Raw genomic sequence first — 22,643 nt, forward strand, 5'->3', positions numbered from 1 at the left:
TACAAAAATGGGAGGCTTGGCTGATAGATCTGAAGGCTGTGAGGCTATTCAGCAAAACCTGGACAGACTGGAGAGCTGGGTAAAGAGAAACCTAATGAGGTTCAACAAGGATAAGTGCATAGTCCTGCACCTGGGAGGGAATAATAAACTGCACCAGTATATGTTAGGAGGTGATCTGCTAGAGAGCAGCCTCACAGGGAAGGGCCCATGGAGAAGGTACATGAAGAAGAGTGTGTCTAGCAGATCCATGGAGTTTCTCCTCCCCATCTACTCTGTCCTGATGAGGCCCCACCTGGAATATTGCATCCATTTCTGGGCACCCTAATTCAAGAAGGACAGGGATATCCTTGAAAGAGCCAAATGGAGAGCTACAAGGATGATTAAGGGACTGGAGCACTGCCTTATGAGGAAAGGCTGAGAGACCTGGGGCTTTTTAGTCTGGATAGAACACTGAGAATAAACATCATATGAGGGTTGGGTGTCAAGAAGGAAGGGACAGTCTCTTATCACTTGCATCCTGTCATAGGCAATGAATGCAAAGTCAACCTCAAGACCTCAAGATGGGGAAGAACTTCTTTACTGTTAAGGTCACATTATTCTTTATATCTGCAGTACCTAGCATTACTAAATAAGGGCTAAAAGGATTACTCTTGCTGAGTACAGCCTACAGACAAATGGGTGGAGGCAGGGTCCTAGAAGGGCATGCAGAATTACTGAGTCTCTCTGTTGATTGTTGCTGATGATGTTCAGCAGCAAACAAAAGACAAAGTGTGAAATAATATTTCAAATAAAAAATAAAGTAGATGTAATAAAAACTAATCAAGACAAAACAAGAAGAATGCCAGTAATTACCACAGAAGTGATATGATCGAGCTTTTGCTTAACAAAATACCAGCTGTTTTGTAAATATTGCATTCAATTTCAGATAACTGGAAGGGCAACCATTCTGGGGAGGGTTTGAGGTAAGAGACCCTGGAGATGATGATAAAAAAACCCCTTCAGTCTGTACTTCTGTGACGACTTCTGTTACATCAGATTTCCTTAGATCCTGTCTAGACATATCTGGAACCTTTGGAGGTAAGAAGTATTACTTGCACCTCCGTTCCTAGGACAGCAGCTCAGGCTTCAGCTCAGCAAAGTACATGCCTGAATTGGAGTCTGTATTTCTAATCTGTGAAGCACATGAGTGATGGCTGGGAAGCGCCTCAGCCCTGGAATTGCCTTGCCTTAATCCTGTTATCAGCACCATGAGTCTTGATTGCACAAATGGGAAAATCCCATGTCTCTGTTTGGATTGTGGTTAGAGGAAATCAAGCAAAGGAATCTTTCTCTACATAAGATACAAAGAGCCATGAAGAGGCCTCTGCTGCTGCTTGTGCCCTATGCCAGTGCAACCTGCCAGTCCACAGCTTCAGTGTAACATGGTTGGACTATCAAAATGTGAATGACTATTGTTTATCTCACCAACATATTTTTAAGCTTCAGACATAGTGTTTGACACTGACTGTGTTTTAATCTGCTTTATATCGCCTCTCAAAGGCTGGTGATGGAGGCTCTTGCCAAGTAAAAAGAAATACTAACTACTTTGGTCTTCTCCACTGAGAAATTGGATTTTGGCTTTGATTCTGTTTCTTTTTTAGGTCACTCTTGGTTTTGTGTTATTTGTAGTTTGCATTGTATGTTGATTTTTGGCAAGACAGCTGCTTTGGACTGGCACTTGGACTGTCATGTGTGAGCTGAGAGGTTCTCTATTTTGGTTTCTTTCAGAGCTTTTTGGGGTGGGAGGACCTCAGCAGGCAGCAAGGACTGGCAGAGTCATCTTCTCACGTGCCTGCTCGAAAGGGTGACATCAGCCACGGGAAATTTAAACAAGGCAGAGCAAAGCTCTTTGGCAAGAGAGCCTTCTGGCTGGATTGCAGTGGCACGTGCTGGGTCAGCTGACAGAGTGCAGAAGCCTCTGTGGTATCTTGAACAGAATATAGTAGTCAGGTGGAACATATATGCTTAATAACAAACAACAAAACCCCCCCAAAGTTAATTTCACCTGCCTGAAGAGATCCAGCCACGGTAATAACTTGGCCAAAGGCTACTAGAAAAATGGCAGGTACCCAGACAGAGACGACGCACAAGCATGCAGGTGTCCAGGCTGCTAACTGCAGAGAGTGCTGGAGCCTGGCACTTGGAATGGAGGGTAAAGGAGACAACACCTGTGGGAGGTGTGACCAGGTAAAGTATCTTCTCAATCTGGTGGCTGAGCTAAAGGAAGAAGTATTAAGACACAGGACAAAAAGGAATGTGAAAGGGAGTTAGATATGTGGGAGCAGGCTTTACAGCTTCCCCCAGTTGAGGGATGCGACCCCAGAAACAGGGGGCAATGGGAGCAGGTCCCTGTTAGGAGAAACATGGGGAATCTATCCTGGCCCTCTTCACCTCCCCTGTTACCCTTGCACAATAAATATGAGGTCCTGCAGGTTGAGGGCAATGAGGATGAGAAGACAGAAGAACCATCTGAGGGGATGCCTAAAGCAAAGCAGTCCCCACCAACCATCAGGACTAGTACTGTAAAGACAAAGAGGAGGGTAATTGTTGTTGGTGACTCTCTCTGAGGGCAACAGAGGGTCCTATATGTTGTCCTGACCCATCCCACAGGGAAATCTTCTGCCTACCTGGGGACCAGGTAAGGGACATCACCAGGAGACTACTAAAGCTAATCCAGCCCTCTGACTATTACCCATTGCTGGTAATCCATGCTGGCAGCGATGAGATTGATAAGAAGGGCACCAGGACAATCAAAAAGGAATTCAAGGCCCTTGGACAACTGATTGATGGGGCAGGAGCTCAAGTGGTGTTCTGCTGAATTCCCTCAGTGGCAGGGGTATACACTGGAAGGAACAGGAGAACCCAGGTCACCAACAAATGGCTCAAGGGATGGTGCCAGCAGCGGGATTTTGGGTTCTTTGATCAAGGGACAACTTTTATCACACCTGACCTGCTGGACCTGCTGAATCTATATAGAAAGGGCAAGAGGGCTCTAGCACAAGAATCACAGAATCAACAAGGTTGAAAGAGACCTCAAAGATCATCAAGTCCAACCTGTCACCAAAGACCTCATGACTAAACCGTGGCAAAAAGTGTCACGTCCAATCCCCTCTTGAACACCTCCAGGGACGGTGACTCCACCACCTCCCTGGGCAGCACATTCCAATGGTGGACAACTCTCAGTGAAGAACTTTCTCCTCACCTTGAGCCTAAACCTCCCCTAGCACAGCTTGAAACTGTGTCCTTTTGTTCCAGTGCTGGTTGCCTGGGAGAAGAGACCAACCCCCACCTGGCTACAACCTCCCTTCAGGTAGTTGTAGACAGCAATGAGGTCTCCCCTGAGCCTCATCTTCTCCAGGCTAAACAATCCCAGCTCCCTCAGCCTCTCCTCATGGGGCTTGTGCTCAAGGCCTCTCCCCAGCCTTGTTGCCCTTCTCTGGACACATGAAGTGTCTCAATGCCCTTCTTAAACTGAGGGGCCCAGAACTGGACTCAATACTCAAGGTGTGGCCTAACCAGTGCTGAGTCCAGGGGCACAATGACTTCCCTGCTCCTGCTGGCCACACTATTCTTGATGCATGCCTGGATGCCATTGGCCTTCTTGGCCACCTGGGCACACTGCTGGCTCTTGTTCAGCCTACTGTCAATCAGCACCCCCAGGTCCCTTTCTGTTTGGCAGCTCTCCAGCCACTCTGACCCAGCCTGTAGCTCTGCATGGGGTTGTTGTTCCCAAAGTGCAGCACCCAGGACTTGGATTTGTTAAATGTCTTGTTGGACTCTGCCCATCTGACTGAGGTTGAACTTAAGCAGACAGGTGTCAGGCAACTGGCTGCAGAGAGTGCTGGAGACTGGCACTTCAAGTGGAGGGAAGTGGAGATAACACCTGCATCAGGTGTGAGCAGCTCAATTATCTGCTTAATCTAGTAGCTGAATTGAAGGAAGAAGTTGCTAGATTTAGGACTGTAAGAAATGTGAAAAGAAGATGGCTTTGAGGAACCAGGCTCTGCAGGCTCCTGTAGCAAAGGGAGGTGACCCAAGATGCTGTAGGAAATGGAGACAGGTCCCTGTTAGGAGACACAAAGGAAAACCCTCTCGGCTCCTCTCATCTTCCCAGCTGCAATTGCAAAACAAATATGGAAGTGGAGGGTGAGGTAAATGAGAAGACAGAAAGGACACCATCTGAGGTATTGCCTAAGGCCAAACAGCCTGCCCCCCACATCAGGACTTGTTCCCTTAAAAAAAAGAAGAGGGTAATTGTTATTGGTGATTCCCTCCTGAGTGGAATAGAGGGCACTGTATGTTGGCCAGATCCCTCCTGCAGGGAATTCTGCTGCCTCCCCAGGGCCTGGGTCAGAGATGTTACCAGAAGGCTACCTTGTCTGGTACAGTCTTCTGATTACTATCCCTTAATAGTTGTGCAGGTAGGGAACAATGATGTTGAAACCAGAGGTCCAAAGGCAATCAAAAAGGACTTCAAGGCTCTGGGAAAACTGGTTGAGGGGTCAGGGGTGCAAGTAATTTTTTCATCAATACCCTTACTTGCAGGAAGCAATACTGAAAGGAGTGGGAAAGCAGCTGTAATTAACAAGTGGCTCAGAGCCTGGTGCCACCATCAGAATTTTGGGGGTTTGATCTTGGGGAACTTTCTGTGGCACCAGGTCAGCTAGCAAGAGCTGGAGTACATCCGTCCCAGAGGGGAGAAAAATCCCAGCACATGAGAACAACCTATCCTACAGAGGGAAAAGGGTTCTAGGAAGGGAGTTGGCAGGTCTCATTGACAGGGCTTTAAACTAGATTTGAAGGGGAAAGGGGCTGAAACCAGTCCCCCCAGACAAGAGTCTGAGGGTGGTAAGCTGGAGTCAGGGGTGAAACCAGCAGCCCAGCTAAAGTGCTGTACACTCATGCATGCAGTATGGGTAATAAACAAGAGGAGCTGGAAGCCTTGTTACAGCATGAGAGTTATGATGTAGTTGCCATCACAGAAACATGGTGGGACAACTGACATGACTGGAGCACTGTAATTGATGGATACAGGCTCTTCAGGAGAGACAGGTGAGGAGGAAGGGGTGTAGGGCTGGCCCTGTACATCAGGGAGGCTGTAGACACCATGGAACTAGAGATTTAGGATGACCAAGTTGACTGCCTGTGGGTGAAAATTAGAGGGAAGGTCAACAAGTCTGACATCCTGGTTGGAGTGGTTGGACCACCAAACCAGGAGGAAGAGGTTGATGAATTATTTTATTGGAAGCTAGAGGCTGTCTCAAGATCACCAGACCTTGTTCTTATGGGTGACTTTAACCTGCCAGATATCTGCTGGGAACTCAACACAGCAGAGAGGAGGCAGTCTAGAAGGTTCTTAGAGTGTATGGAACATGGCTTCTTATCCCAGCTGCTGTGTGAGCCTACCAGAGGTAAGGCTTTCCTTGACCTTCTTTTTACTATTTGAGAAAGGCTGGTGGGAGATGTGGTGGTTGGAAGCTGTCTGGGTCCAGTGGCCATGAGATAATTGAGTTTTCAATATGCAGTCAAGCTAAGAGGGGCAGCACAAAACCTCCACTCTGGATGTCTGGAGGGCAAATTTCAGGTTACTCAAGGAACTAACTGATAAGGTACCTTGGGAAACAGCCCTTAAAAACAAAGGGGTCCAGGAGGGCTGGACCTACTTCAAGAAAGAACTCTAGAAGGCACAGGAACAGGCTGTGCCAGTGTGCCGGAAGATGAACGGCAGGGGCAGATGGCCAGCCTGGATGGGCATTGAACTTCTGGGTGAATTAAGGGGAAAAAAGAGGGTGTATCATCTTTGGAAGGAAAGAGAGGTTACCCATGAAATTTTAAGGGTGTTGCTAGGTCATGTAGGAAAAAAATTAGAGAGGCAAAAACCCATTTAGAGCTTAGACTGGCCTCTGCTGTGAAGGACAACAAAATATCCTTTTACAAATATATTAATGGCAAGAAGAGGGGCAAGGACAACCTCCACTCCTTAGTGGATATGGAAGGGAATATTGTAACTAAAGATGAGGAAAAGGCAGAGGTACTTAACACCTTCTTTTCCTCAACATTTAATAGCAAGTTACGTTGTCTTCCAGACAACTGGTCTCCTGAGCTGGCAGATGGAGGCAGGGAGCAGTATAGTTCCCCTGTGATCCATGAGGAAGCAGTTAGAGACCTGCTGAGCTACTTGGATCCCCACAAGTCCATGGGACCAGATGGGATCCATCTTAGGGTGCTAAAAGAGCTGGCAGATGTGCTGGCCAAGCCACTCTCCATCATTTTTCAACAGTCCTGGCTCACTGGAGAGGTCCCAGATGACTGGAAGCTGGACAGTGTGATGCCCATCCACAAGAAGGGCTGGAAGGAAGAACCAGGGAGTTCCAGGCCTGTCAGCCTGACCTCAGTGCCAGGCAAGATTATGGAAAAGGTCATCCTGAGTGCAATCACACAGCACTTACAGGATGGCCAAGGGATCAGGCCCAGCCAGCATGGGTTTAGGAAGGGCAGGTCCTGCCTCACCAACCTGATCTCCTTCTATGATCAGGTGACCTGCCTGGTGGGAAGGCTATGGATGTAGTCTATCTGGACTTCAGCAAGGCCTTTGGTACCATCCCCCACAAGAGTGGTGGTGAATGGTGCCACATCCAGCTGGCAGCCAGTCACTACTGGTGTCCCCCAGGCATCAGTGTTGGGCCCATTTCTATTCAATATTTTGGTGGTTTTAGGCTATGCCTTTTCAATTCAGTTACAGATTTTGAGCAGAAAACTAGAGAAATATAAATAATCAGTATGGGGTGTAAAAGGAAAACAAAATATTATTCTAAACAAATTGATTGGGTAAATATCTGGAAAAAGAGGAGCTGTACCATAACAGTTCTCCCCTTTTCTCTTCTGATCTCGGCTGTTTTGTTTCTCTCAGGAGAGATAATCTCCTTGCTTTGTGTCATGGGTTGAAGCCGACCCCTTCCCCACCACGGGCAAAAATGAAACTCAGACAAACGGATTGCAAAGGTGGTGGAAAGTTTAAATGGAAAGCAGTGAATGTTTACAGAGAACCAGAAGCACAGTGACAAAAGAGATCCCAAAGCACACCCAGAAACACCCATCCCCACCTGAGGGTGCACCCAAAACCCCCAGGACTCTTTCTTCCCCCCCCCCTTCCTCCACTGCTAGGCTGACCTCAGCTGGCCAGATCTGAGATTGCCCTTCCCCCTGGCCTTGGGTCTAGCTAGGCCCAAAAGGCCAGGAGACATCTCCCCCCAGTTAAAAGGTGGCGGCGAGGGAAGAAAAGAGGAAGCGCCAGGACCCCTGCTGAGATCTTATAGGGGAGCAGGGTATTATGGGATTAAATACCTGGCTTCCTGTTGCCACCCACTGGGCTGGACTACTTTGGGACCCAGGGAGCATCCCTCTTAGGAACTCATCAGGGGGCACCTAGCCCAGACTGCTACACTTTGGCTGACCTTGGCTAAGTCTAACCCACTGCTTCTCTCTCTGTGCTCCTTTTTTCCCTTGGGACAGGGGCTAGGGGAGCAGTGGAATGGCTTCCGTGGTCTCTTGACTAGGGGGGATTTCGTGTTGTTTGCTAACTGTAAATATCTGTATCATACTGTAAATACTGTATATGTTGTCCATGTTCATTGCATTCCATTGTAAGGTGTAGAGTTTGCTTGTAAATACAGCTTCATTTGCTTCTGACTGAGTTGGTCTGGCAAAGGTAATGTTAGGGTGGCGAACTTCAACCCATGACATTACAAAAATAATTGGCACCTATCCAAGATGGGGCAATTGCTTGATTGATTCATTCCTGCTCAGATTAAGGAAGCAAAATGAAGCTGTTTTGGGTTTTGTGGCATGTGATATATTTGAGACTCAGGGGTGACCTTATTACTCTCTACAACTACCTGAAGGGAGGTTGTAGACAGACGGATGTTGGTCTCTTCTCCCAGGCAGCCAGTACCAGAACAAGAGGACACAGTCTCAGGCTGCACCAGGGGAGGTTCGGGCTGGATGTTAGGAAAAAGTCCTATACAGAAAGAGTGATTGCACATTGGAATGGGCTGCCTGGGGAGGTGGTGGAGTCGCCATCACTGGAGGTTTTCAGGAGGAGACTTGATGGGGTGCTTGGTGCCATGGGTTAGTTGTTTAGGTGGTGTTGGATTGGTTGATGGGTTGGACGCGATGATCTTGAAGGTCTCTTCCAACCTGGTTTATTCTATGTATTCTATGTATTCTATGTATGTATTCTGCTCTGATGGTGATTTTATATAGATGGTGTGTGGCAATGATGTTTGGTAAGTTGGGGAGATATTTGGCATATAAACTCTTCCTTTGATTTGAATACAAGCTGAAAATGCTGTATGACCACTGCTTAGGATTTCTTTGGCTTAAAAAATAAGGTAATATGACTAACATTTCCCACAGAAATGTATGAATTCAGCACCCCTGCAGCTGAGAGCTATGTGAGCAGCTGGGATCCAAAAATTATTTATTTGCTAGCTGTAATTCTGTTATCAGTAATAATTAATGTGTTCCTGTTAATGGCACTGGTCTGAGAGAGATGTGCAGCGAATAGGTGTTCTATTTTTAGGTGCAGCAGAGAGAGATGACGTAGGGCGAGTTCTAATTGAAATGCAGAAGTTTCTACTGCTGATGAAGATACAGGCATAGGATGAATAGGGCAAACAGCTGGAAAGAGGCAGGCAGGAGTTAATGGCAAAGCAGCTCTGAATGAGATCTGTGGAAGTTGTGGCGTTCAGCCAGTCGGGGGGAGAGACACAGCCCACAACGGCAGCACCATTACCTAAGATGGTGGCCACACTGGCAGTGCCAGCAGCTAAGATGGTGGCTGTGGCTTCACCAGCAGCCGTTAATGAGGCAAAAAGACTTCCGCCTGCGGCAGCAGGAGCAGGAGCAAGTTCTGCGGCAGCTGCTGGGTCCCAAAGTCCACCCAACCATGCTGTTTCCTTGAAAACCCCATCTGCTTCTGCAAAGTCTGCTGTAAATTCAAATGCAGCTCCAGTTAAACAAATAGCAGCTTTGGATAAAAGGGGCAGATGCTAAGGCAGATAGAGAAGCAGAGGATCAGCAAGAACAGCAAGATCCCTCTGCTGGTCAAGGACATTCTGTTTAAAAGGATCCTTCTGAGCATGGAGAGAAACTTTGCCTTAAAGATATAGCTGAATTACTGAGGCCATCAGTGGACAGTGGAGATGCAGGACAGAATACAGGGTCTGGTAAGTAAGGAGCTAATGGAGGTGCTTCTGAACTTAAAGAGGTCCTTAGGAGAGTATCATTAGGATTACAGGGACAGCAGCCTCAAGAAGATGAAATTGATGAAGATGATGGAGATGAAGATGACATTCAGAGAGCAAACACCCCCAGGCTAGAAATTAGGCATGTGACAAAGGATTACATTGGAGGAACATGGCTAGGAAGATGTTATGATACAGACACACCAGCTTTAGTAGTGGGGGACAAGTCAGCGTTTCAGCTTGGAACCCTCTTGAAAGATAGTGGAATAAACTGGCATCTAGGCAGGTGTCTTGGTAAGATTTCTCTGTGGACATGCCTTCTACTGGCAGCTCTTATGAGGTACCCATCCAGACATGACCTTCCATGGAACCCTAAGCCTTGGAACACCATGGATAAGGGAATTAAGTGCTTGAGAGAGTTTGCTGAGAAAGAGGTGATGTGTGGAGACCATGGTACTCTGAATTCCTGTGGGAACAGGTCTTGCCAAAAACCTCATCAAACATGGTCCTCCTAATTATGCTACTCTTCTGGCCAGCAGAACTGTTGCAAGAAATTATGGGGGAACGCCTCCTACTGCCGGCCATTTCACTGACCAAATGAGACAATTGGAGGATAGCCTTACATGAGTTTCTTTGGTTTCAGCCATTGAAACTCTGGTGAGATAAAGAATTTCATGAAAGAGATGAAGGAGGAATTTAAAACCTTCATGTCCAAATTGGCACAGGGAGATAATTTCAATTATTCTTCTTCCAGATGGATACAAGTTTCAGCTGTTAGAAACAGATGTCCTCCAAGGAGGCCATTCCAAAACAGGTCAAACCAAAACAGTCAACAGAGGCAATCACATGGGAGTATTTGGATAACTCTGTGTGATCAGTTTGGTGAGAACACGAACAGATGGAATGGTCAACCAATTTCTGATCTTTTCAGGAGATTAAGGGAACTGCAGAGTGGCAGAGCCCAAGGTAGCAATACCAGAAGGGTAGCTGTTACTTCCTCAGTTTCCCAGAACAACTGTAATAGCTCCAACAGTGATTCCAACACTAGATGCTGTGCTAACTGCACATGTGGATGTATTCCCTATACTTAGGGGTGCCCGCGCCAGGGGGAGGAGAGGGACAATGGAGACAATAGAATCTATTGGGATGTGTGCATCCAGTGGCCTGGCACTTCAAAATTTCAGAGTACAGGGCCTTGGTTGACACAGGAGCTCAGTGCACTATAATGCCATCAAATTACCAGGGATCAGAGCCTATAACTATTCTGGGAGTCACTGGTGGATCTCGAGAGTTGACTAAGATACAAGTTGATATAAGTTTAACTGGTAAACAGTGGAAGAAGCATACTGTTGTGACTGGACCTGATGCACTTCGTATTTTGGGAACTGATTTTCTGAGAGAAGGGCGTTTCAAAGACCCTAAGGATTACAAATGGGCTTTTGGAATAGCAACTGTAGAAATTGATGGACAAAAATTGAAGCTGTCTGCTAGACCTGAGCTTTCTGATGAATCTGCAATTGTGGAACAACATGAGATAGAGGACATTAAATTGCCGGTTGCTTCTCAGACTGTGCATCACAGACAATACAGAACCAACCGTGACTCTTTGGTGCCCATTCAGAATCTGATTCATCAGTTGGAGAGTCAGAAAGTCATCAGCAAAACTCATTCATCTTTCAACAGTCCAGTGTGGCCTGTGCGAAAGCCGAATGGAGACTGGCGTCTGACAGTCACCTTTCAATCCCTGAATGAAGTAACTCCGCCTATGAGTGCAGCAGTACCAGACATGATGGAACTCCCGTGTGAGCTGGAATCCAAAGAGGCCAAATGGTATGCTACCATAGACATTGCTAATGCCTTCTTCTCTATTCCCATAGCAGAGGAATGCAGGCCTCAGTTTGCTTTCACCTGGAGAGGAATCCAGTACACTTTCCACAGTTTGCCTGAAGGCTGGGTTCACAGCTCAAGCATCTGTCATGCAGTGATCCATGATGCTCTGGAGGAAGGTGGTGCTCCAGAACACATCCAGTTCATCGATGATATCATCGTCTGGGGTAAAACTGCTGAGGAAGTCTTCGAGAAAGGTAACAAAGTCATTGACATTCTTCTGAATGCAGGTTTCACCATTAAGCGAGACAAGGTGAAAGGACCTGCCACAGAGATCCAATTTCTGGGAGTGTGGTGGCAGGATGGACACCAACACATTCCAGTGGATGTGGTAAATAGATTCTCTACCATGGCAAATCCCATGAACAAACAAGAAACTCTACGTTTCCTGGGGATCGTGGGATTTTGGAGACTGCACATTCCTGGATACAGTCAGATTGTGAAACCTCTGTATGATGTGACTCAAAAGAGGAACAGTTTCCAGTGGGGACCTGAACAACAAGCAGCCTTTGACCAGATAAAACAAGTAGTCCAAGCGATGAATCTGGGACATATCTGAACTGGTCCAGACATGAAGAACACTTTGTACACAGCTGCAAGTGACAATGGTCCAACCTGGTGCGTGTGGCAAAGGGCTCCAGGTGAGACACATGGACGTTCTCTTGGTTTCTGGAGTCGAGGTTACAGAGGCTCAGAGGCAAATTATACTCCAACAGAGAAGGAGATTCTAGCTGCCTATGAAGGAGTAAAAGCTGCTTCTGAAGTAATTTGAACTGACTCACAGCTTCTTCTAGCTCCTAGATTGCCTGTTTTGAATTGGATGTTCAAAGGTAAAGGTTCTACACCACATCATGACACAGAGGCAAAGGATGGAGAAGGAAAACCCAGTCAGTTTGCAGAGGTAAAAGCTGTCCAGCTAGCTCTTGATGTAGCTGAACATGAGAGATGGACAAAGCTTTATCTCTACACTGACTTGTCTCACCCCTGTGTTCTGTGGGGTCTGCTCAAGGGCTGGAAAAAGAATGGCTGGCAGAGAAATGTAAAAGCCTATTTGGGCAGCTGACCTGTGGCAGCTGACATTGCTGCTCGAATCAAGAGAATTCCAGTGAAGGTGAGACACATCGATACTCACATTTCTAAGAGCAAAGCTACTGAGGAACAACAACACAACCATCAGACAGATCTAATTGCAAGATTTTCTCAAGTAGGCATGAACTCTGATCTTGATCTTGACTGGAAACACTGAGGTGGATGTTCTTAGCTTGGTGGGCTCACAATTCATCAGGACATCAAGTCAGAGATGCAACATATATAGAATACATAGAATAAACCAGGTTGGAAGAGACCTTCAAGATCATCGCGTCCAACCCATCAACCAATCCAACACCACCTAAACAACTAACCCATGGCACCAAGCACCCCATCAAGTCTTCTCCTGAAAACCTCCAATGATGGCGACTCCACCACCTCCCCAGGCAGCCCATTCCAATGTGCAATCACTCTCTCTGGATAGAACTTTTTCCTAACATCCAACCTAAAAAATTAAAAGGCCTTGATCACAAGGACTTGGGTCCCCCGGGAGCGCTGCTGGGGAGTGGGGCTTCTGTATGCCACATGTCCCACGCCCCACCCATACCAACGGGCTCGTGACAGATCCATAGACATTTCCATGGATGCTATCACACAAGTCATCCCAGACTGTGGCATTTGTGCTGCTATTAAGCAGACAAAGAGAATCAAGCCATTGTGGTATGGTACAGATGGTCCAAGTACAAGTATGGTGAGGCCTGGCAGATTGACTACATCACTCTACCACGTTCTCCTTCTGGTAAGCAAAACGTGTTGACTATGGTAGAGGCAAACATTGGATGGTTGGAAACTTATCCCATTCCACATGGAACTGCATGCAACACCAATCTTGGTCTGGAGACAAAAATCCTGTGGAGACATGGAACTCCAGAAAGAAATGAGTCAAACAACAGAACTCATTTCAAAAACAATCTTGTGAAAAACGGGGCCAAAGAGCACAGCATCTAGTGGGTATTCCACATTCCCTACAGCTGCAGGGAAGATTGATCGCTACAACAGTTTGCTGAAGACCACTCTCAAAGCCATGGGAGAAGGATCTTTGAAAAACTGGGAAAAACATTTAGCACAAGCAACCTGGCTGGTGAATAGTAGAGGTTCAGTAAATCGAGCTGGACCTGCACATTCAGATTTATTGATGATCTGGACGAGGGGATTGAGTCCACCATCAGTAAATTTGCAGATGACACCAAGTTGGGGGAAGGTGTTGATCTGTTAGAGGGTAGAAGGGCTCTGCAGAGGGACCTTTACAGGCTGGACAGATGGGCAGGGTCCAACATGATGGCATGTAACAAGTCCAAGTGCCGGATGCTGCATTTTGGTCACAACAACCCCATGCAGCACTACAGGCTGGGGTCAGAGTGGCTGGAGGGTGGCCAGGCAGGAAGGGACGTGGGGATACTGGTTGACAGCCGCCTAAACATGAGCCAGCAGTGTGCCCAGGTGACCAAGAAGGCAAACGGCATCCTGGGCTGCATTAGAAATAGTGTGGCCAGCAGGAGCAGGGAAGTCATTGTGCCCATGTACTGAGCTCTGGTTAGGCCACACCTTGAGTCCTGCATCCAGTTCTGGGCTCCTCAATTTAAGAAGGACATTGAGACACTTGAATGTGTCCAGAGAAGGGCAACAAGGCTGGTGAGAGGTCTTGAACACAAGCCCTATGAGGAGAGGCTGAGGGCACTGGGGTTGCTTAGCCTGGAGAAGAGGAGGCTCAGGGAGACCTTATTACTCTCTACAACTACCTGAAGGGAGGTTGTTGAAAGGTGGGGATTGGTCTCTTCTCCCAGGCAACCAGCACCAGAACAAGAGGACACAGTCTCAGACTGCACCAGGGGAAGTTTAGGCTCGAGGTGAGGAGAAGGTTCTTCACGGAGAGAGTTGTTAGCCATTGGAATGGGCTGCCTGGGGAGGTGGTGGAATCATCATCCCTGGAGGTGCTCAAAAAAGGATTGGACATGGCACTTAAAGCCATGGTTTAGTTAGTCATGAGGTGTTAGATAATAGGTTGGACATCATGATCCCTGAGGTCTTTTCCAACCTTATCTATTCTATTCTATTCTATTCTATTCTATTCTATTCTATTCTATTCTATTCTATTCTATTCTATTCTAATTGATTAGTGTACAGTCTTCTGATATGTTCTTACATCCTCCTCTTTCTCTCTGCACTCCAGACCATACTGTGAATATAAAGCCATATGAGTTGACTCAGTCAAAATGCATCTTCCCAGCTTTTGGAAAGCAGAAGATGAACTAAGGAGCTTTTCTGAGAGTTTATAATATAGAAAGCAATTTTGTACAGTGTGGTTAGTGTGCCACTTTCCCATGTGATTTCACAGAGTACCTGAAATCAAAACAAAGGACATTTCTGGACGTTTGAAATAGGATCATACCGATTGTAATATGTCAGTGTTGGTTTGCTTGAAGAGGGAAATACTTGAGCAGTGATTAGTTCTGTTTTATGTTTAGCTCTTACTGAAGCTTGCAGTCAGTCAGGTAGATCTGGGTAAGCACCAGGAACAAGTTCCAACAGATAACACAGAAATCAGTGACCAGAGTCAGTGTTTCCACACCACTGCTGTTTTCTTTACTTCATGGCAAGAGAAACAAGGCTGAGTGGCAGCTTTTGTTAAACTGTTTCCTGGCAGTGCGTAGGATAAGCTTATTTGGAAACAAACATATTTTTCTAATCCCTGATTAAGAAAACTGGACATCTATCTCTACAGATGACATGATTGTTCCAGCAGCCTTTCCTACACACATGGCAGCCAGACCTGTTACTGTATATAACGATTTAAGTCTATTGTGGTGCTGGTGGTCTGTTTCTGTTTTTCTTTCCTTTTTATTCTTCCTGAGTTTTTTCTCACCATGTTCCAGCATACATCTTGCCTGCCTACACTGATAAATGGAGAGAATGGGATAGATATATCTCTCTATCTATATACACATCTATATCATATATAAAACATAATGTATACAATGTATAAATATCCTGCATATATAAAACCTATAAAAAGACACAGTTTATTCATATATTATATATATAAAATAAATATATGTGTGTGTGTGTGTATATATATATATATATTTTTTTTTTTTTTAAATTTGTTTTATTCAGGTACTTCCTTTCTGACTCCCAGAGCTGGTGAGAGAGGATGTAGTTTTTGCAACTGTAAGTACCAGACTGTCTGGGGAAAAAAAATTCTTCCTCAGTTCCTTCCACTGAAACATTAATTTTCACAAACGTGACATCAGAATTTGGGTTGTATACTTTTTACTCACAGTTGTAAGCCATCATTATCTGGGTGAAATAGTTTTTCTTTTCCTGCTGGGAACCAGGCTAATATACCAAAAGCAATAAAAAGCAAGCCATAGAAAGTAGAGAAATCTGATGAAGAGGTTATTAATTTATGAATATGAAATGTGAACTATGTAAATAGTAATGTTATTAATTATTAAAAATATTAATAACTGAGGAATCGCTATTTTATATACAGATTGTAGTACATGATTGTGAAATATATCCCATAAGTGGTTTAGCATTTGCAATGTGGACCCAATTAGAATATTTACAGAATTAATTCAAGGAATGAGGGCTGCAATTCTGCTGCTTGTCCACCAGGCGGTGACTAGACAGGATGCTGGTGGCTGCTTAACTATATACAGAGAGTATTACGATGTGTCAGAGGCTTGAACTGGAAATGTTATACTGCTAGGTACAGGTGCTTTGAACCGAATGTCAGTGAGGGGAAAGCGTGTGGAAGGTACACTGTGTCCTTTGTAGCAAGGTTAGTTGCTAGGCTGCAGGAGAGTGGCTTGTGGGCAACCTTGTCCCTCCTGTGGCAGCGGAGAAGGGGGGGAATGTAGGCTAGCTGGCAGGCAGGCTCCCTTTGCAGGACTCAGGTGTGTCCCTCCGGGTGGCGGGGAGCGGTGCCATGGGGTCGGCCCAGCAGGGCCAGTGGAGCTGGTCCCTAGACGGGGTCCACCCTGCGGCAACAGGCTTCGAGGCTGGCGTGGATGGCCCTGGGAAAGAGGCGTGGCTGTGAGGAGTGAGAGACCTGGGGGTACTGATTGACAGCCGCCTCAACATGAGCCAGCAGTGTGCCCAGGTGGCCAAGAGGGCCAATGGCATCCTGGCCTGTATTAGGAATAGTGTGGCCAGCAGGAGCAGGGAGGTCATTGTGCCCCTGTACTCTGCATTGGTTAGGCCACACCTTGAGGACTGTGTCCAGTTCTGGGCCCCTCAGTTTAAGAAGGACATCGAGACACTTGAATGTGTCCAGAGAAGGGCAACAAGGCTGGGGAGAGGCCTTGAGCACAGCCCTGTGAGGAGAGGCTGAGGGAGCTGGGATTGTTTAGCCTGGAGAAGAGAAGGCTCAGGGGTGACCTCATTGCCCTCTACAACTACCTGAAAGGTGGTTGTGGCCAGGTGGGGGTTGGTCTCTTCTCCCAGGCAACCAGCACCAGAACAAGGGGACACAGTCTCAAACTGCACCAGGGGAGGTTTAGTCTCGAGGAGAGGAGAAAGTTCTTCACTGAGCGAGTCGTTCGTCATTGGAATGTGCTGCCCAGGGAGGTGGTGGAGTCACCGTCCCTGGAGGTGTTCAAGAGGAGATTGGATGTGGCACTTGGTGCCAGGGTCTAGTCATGAGGTCTGTCGAGACAGGTTGGACTCGATGATCCTTGGGGTCTCTTCCAACCTTAGTTATACTGTGAGACTGTGATACTGTGAGTGGCAGCTTCCCCTTTGCTTGGCTCAAAGGAGAGAGTGGGACCCTCTTGGAGTTGTCCCAGCTTTGGAGCACAGGCATGGACAGTGCTCTAGGTTTCCGTGGGGTTCACAGGGCATGGAGCAGTGAAGTGGCAGGTTCTCTTCTCTCCCGCAATGGCAGGGTCACACAGGCATGCAGCTAGGCACTGCTCCTGCTTTATGCAAGCAGGTACGTACGGTTATGGCTTGTCAGTCTGCTGCTTAAGGCTGAGGCAGACATTTGGACTACCAGACTTGGCTAGTCACTCAGGTGATGCAGAGAATTAGAAATTAAAGAAGGATCTTGATTAGGGGTTGCTGAGTGGGTAATACATATGTGTGACATTCATTGCTTGCGAAAACAGGATGAGAGAATATGAGATGCAAGGCCTCATTGCATGACTGCTTGGGAAAATGAGGAGACAAGACTATCACCACAATTAGGGAAGGACAGGAAACAAGGTTACAGCTATAGGGGAGAAATTGCAAAATCAGCACGTACAGAAGAAGGGTGAAAAGTTCATTACTGAGGAAGACCACTGACTTCATCCTAAAGTCCACCAAAAGACCACCAGAGAATGCTGCACAAGTGCAGAGGGACTTCAAGCTCATTATAATATGAAGCAAGACTAGGTGAGGTTAGGAAATGAATATGTATGAGCGGCTTGTGAAACTCACTGCATATGTAACGGTTCAGGGAATAAATAGGGTAAATAATGTTGCTGAAGTTGTGCATGTTTTGGAGGAGCTATCCCCCACGTGCCTCAGCGCTGAATAAATACATACCTACTTTACAGCTTTTGAGTTGTGGAGTTTTTGGCACATATCATGGGGGTCCAGTCCTCTTGTAGACAGAACGGGCTCTTCTTCTGATCCGTGTGGCTGGCAATACAACGCTGTAGCTTCTCGGCTTTCAGAGAGGATCACTCCTCTGGAGACTCTCAGGGTTGAGGCTGGACAGGCCTGCCTGGATGCTGGCTTCTCTTCATCTTGCAGAGGCCGCTAGTTTGCTTGCATGTGGGAGAGAGAAGCTAGCAATGGCTTAAGAGCAAAGGCTATAGCACATAGGCAGAGAGCTTGGTAGCTCAAGCAAAGAGAAAGAAGGCAACTTGTTAACAAGTTGGGGTAATATTTGTAAGTTTCTTGGGGCTGGATTTGACCAATGGGCATGCTCAAAACAACCAGCTTTAGCCTATAGAAAGCGTGAAGCTAGACTTATGCCCATAGTTGGTATTAGCACCATCATCCCATGTGATGGGTGCATGCAGTTGTTTGTGCCGCCTGGCTGATGCCTTGGCCTTTGTTTCCCTCAGGAAAGGAGGGAGATGTGTCCACACATGCTGGGACAAGTTTCAGTATCTGGGGGCATAATTCTGGGAATATGGTACCTTCACCACAAGAAAATTCTTCACTTTGCAATAGCCTGCTCTCACAACTTTTAATGCATAAACCTTTAACAAATAAAGGTTTTGTTAAATGTGCGTTAGGATAGAATAGAATAAACCAGGTTGGAAGAGACCTTCAGGATCATTGCTTCCAACCTATCATCTAACCCACCTAATCAACTAAACCATGCAACCAAGCACCCCATCAAGCCTTCTCCTGAACACCTCCAATGTTGGTGACTCTACCACCTCCCTGGGCACCCCATTACAGTGGCCAATAACTCTTTCTATGAAGAACTTCCTCCTAACCTCCAGCCTAGACCTCCCCTGGCACAGCTTGAGACTGTGTCCTCTTGTTCTGGTACTGGCTGCCTGGGAGAAGAGACCAACATCCGTCTGTCTACAACCTCTCTTCAGGTAGTTGTAGAGAGCAATAAGGTCACCCCTGAGTTTCCTCTTCTCCAGGCTAAGCAACCCCAGCTCCCTCAGTCCCTCCTCACAGAGCTTGTGCTCCAAGCCTCTCCCCAGCTTTGTTGCTCTTCTCTGGACTCGTTCCAGCAAGTCAAACTCCTTCCTAAACTGAGGGGCCCAGAACTGGACACAATACTCAAGGTGTGGCCTAACCAGTGTGGTGTACAGGGGCAGAATGACCTCCCTGCTCCTGCTGGCCACACTGTTCCTGATATAAGCCAGGATACCATTGGCCCTCTTGGCTGCCTGGGCACACTGCAGGCTCATGTTCAGCCTACCATCAACCAGTACCCCCAGGTCCCTCTCTGCCTGACTGCTCTCCAGCCACTCTGACCCCAGCCTGTAGCTCTGCATGGGGTTGTTGTGGCTGATGTGCAGAACCTGGCACTTGGATGTGTTCAATCTCATGCCCTTGGACTCTGCCCATCTGCCCAGCCTGTTGAGGTCCCTCTGCAGAGCCTCTCTGCCCTCCAGCAGATCAACTCCTGCCCCCAGCTTGGTGTCATCAGCAAATTTACTGATGATGGACTCAATGCCCTCGTCCAGATCATCAATAAAGATGTTAAAGAGCATGGGGTCCAGCACTGATCCTTGGTGCACACCACTAGTGACTGGCTGCCAGCTGGATGTGGCACCATTCACCACCACTCTCTGGGCTCAGCCCTCCAGCCAGTTGCTAACCCATTGCAGTGTGCTCCCATCCAAGCCATGGGCTGACAGTTTGGCCAGGAGTTTGCTATTGGGAACGGTGTCAAAGGCCTTGCTGAGGTCCAGGTAGACTACATCCACAGCCTGCCCCACATCCACCAGGCAGTCACCTGATCATAGAAGGAGATCAGGTTGGTCAGGCAGGACCTGCCCTTCCTAAACCCATGCTGGCTGGGCCTGATCCCTTGGCCATCCTGTAAGTGCTGTGTGATTGCACTCAAGATGCCCTGTTCCATAATCTTTCATGGCACTGAGGTCAGGCTGACAGGCCTGGAATTCCCTGGCTCATCCAACCGGCCCTTCTTGTGGATGGGCACTATGCTGTCCAGCTTCCAGTCGTCTGGGACCTCTCCAGTGAGCCAGGACTGATGAAAAATGATGGAGAGCAGCTTGGCCAGCTCGTGTGCCAGCTCTCTCAGCATCTTAGGATGGATCCCATCTGGCCCCATGGACTTGTGGGGATCAGTGCAGCTGAGGAGCTCTCTAACTATCTCTTCTTGGAACACAGAGGAACTATGCTGCTCCCTGGCTCCTTCTGCCAGCTCTGCAGGCCAGCTGTCTGGAAGACATTCTGTCCTATTATTAAAAATTTAGGCAAAGAAGCTGTTAAGTGACTCTGCCTTCTCCTCATCCTTTGATACAACGTTTCCCTGCATGTCAACCAAGGAGTGGAGGTTGTCCCTGCCCTTCCTCTTGCTATTCATGTATTTATAGAAGGACTTTTTGTTGTCCTTCACAGCAGAGGCCAGGTAAACAACATGAGTTGCTCACCCCTCATCTATTAATGTTGTCACCGGTTCATAGAAGGCCACCAGGTTTGTCAGGCAGGATTTGCCCTTGGTGAATCCATGCTGACTGTTCCCAGTCACCTCTTCACTATTCTTCTGAGTCAGTAGTGCCTCCAGGAGGATCTGCTCCATGATCTTTCCAGGCACAGAGGTGAGACTGACTGGCCTGTAGTTCCCTGGTTCCTCCTTCTTACCCTTTTTGAAGATGACAGTAATGCTTCCCCTTTTCCAGTCTGTGGGGACTGCCCCAGACTGCCATGACTTTCGGAATATAATAGAGAGGGGTTTAGCAACCTCCTCTGCCAGATCTCTCAGTACCCGTGGGTGTATCCCGTCGGGTCCCATGGACTTGAACACTTTCAGGTTCTTCAGGTGATCAGGAACCTGATCTTCACTTATGATGGGCAGCTCTTCCTCCCTGTCCCTGCCATTGTCTTCCATGACTCCAGGAGTGTGGCTAGAGGCCCTTGCAGTGAAGACTGAGGTAAAGAAGTTATTGAGTACCTCAACCTTTTCCACATCACTTGTGACCATTTCACCAGTTTCCTGGCAAACAAACCTTACTGGCTAGTGCAAATATGTATGTGAGAGACAGTCAGTGTGGCTTTTGTCTGCTTTGTTACTGAGAAGTTTTATTAGTTTTGATGTGTATTTGACATACTGAGAGCCTTGGTTGAGGTAGCTCATCTGAAGGTACTTGTGGACTCTGATGCCATCAGCAACCCAGAGCCTTTGCTGTTTCCCTGTGTAATAGAGGACACTGCCTTTCTCTTCCTGAAGGAAACCTTCACAGCATTCTTGTGGTGACCATGCCCTTTCCTTTGCTGTCAAGGAGCTAAAACATGTGTAAACTGTGCATTCCACATCTCAGCAGACACCTGTGCCAAGTAATGTGTCTTCCCTGTCCTCATTTTCACCCATTAATCTCCCCCCGCTGTGTTTGACAAACTCTTTGCTGTATTTCTAACTCCCCTAAACACATGCAGATGTTGCAAGTGTAATGCACAGGTGGTGTTTTCACAGACTGGTCTCTCTCTGCACAAAAGCTCTTTCCCCAGGAAGGGTGGGCAGGAACTGCTGTAGTAGTGGCAGTGTGTCCTGGCCATGGCTGAGGTTCCGAGGCAGCACAAGGTGAGACACACGCCTCTAGAGGTCACTGACACACCAAGGCTGGTGGCGAGAGGGGTGAGACTGCTCTGGGAATGGTGTGTGCAGCACGCTGTGCATAAATAGCTATAGAATTGCTTCAGCTAGAAAAGGCGTTTAAAATTGTTGAGTCCAATCATCACCTAATGCTACCAAGCCTGGTGATACACCATGTGCCTTAGCACCACGTCTGTGCATCTTTTAAACACCCCCACGGATGGGGACTCAACCATCTCTCTGGGGAGCCTATTCCAGTGTTTGATAATGCTTTCAGTAAAGAAATCTTTCCTAATATCCAATCTGAACCTCTGGTGCAACTTGTGGCCATGTCCTCTCATCCCCTCATTTGTTACAGGGGAGAAGGGACCAATACCCACCTTGCTACCACCTCCCTTCAGGTAGCTCTAGAGAGTGAGAAGGTTTCCTCTTTGGTTTAAACAACCACAGTTCCCTCAGCCACTGCTCACAAGAGTTGTTCTCCAGACCCTTCACCACCTTCGCTGTCCTTTGAATTTGCTCCAGCAGCTCAAAGTCTTTCTTGCAGTGAGAGCCCCAGAATTGAATACAGTACTCAAGATGTGATCTCACCAGTGTTGAGTACAGGGGAACAATCACTTCCTTAGTCTTGCTTGTCACACTGTGGATGCAGGAAAGTATGTTAGAATACAATAGAATAGAATAGAATAGAATAGAATTAGAATAGAATGGGATGGAATGGGATGGAATGGAATAGAATAGAATAGAATAGAATAGAATAGAATAGAATAGAATAGAATAGACCAGGTTGGAAGAGACCTGTGAGATCATCACAGTATCACAGTATAACTAAGGTTGGAAGAGACCCCAAGGATCATCAAGTCCAACCTGTCCCAACAGACCTCACGACTAGACCATGGCACCAAGTGCCACGTCCAATCTCCCCTTGAACACCTCCAGGGACGGTGACTCCACCACCTCCCTGGGCAGCACATCCCAATGACGAATGACTCGCTCAGTGAAGAACTTTCTCCTCACCTCAAGTCTAAACCTCCCCTGGCACAGCTTGAGACTGTGTCCCCTTGTTCTGGTGCTGGTTGCCTGGGAGAAGAGACCAACCCCTTCCTGGCTACAACCACCTTTCAGGTAGTTGTAGAGGGCAA

Source organism: Dryobates pubescens, chromosome Z (assembly GCF_014839835.1).
Source record: "Dryobates pubescens isolate bDryPub1 chromosome Z, bDryPub1.pri, whole genome shotgun sequence".
Classification (NCBI taxonomy): Eukaryota; Metazoa; Chordata; class Aves; order Piciformes; family Picidae; genus Dryobates; species Dryobates pubescens.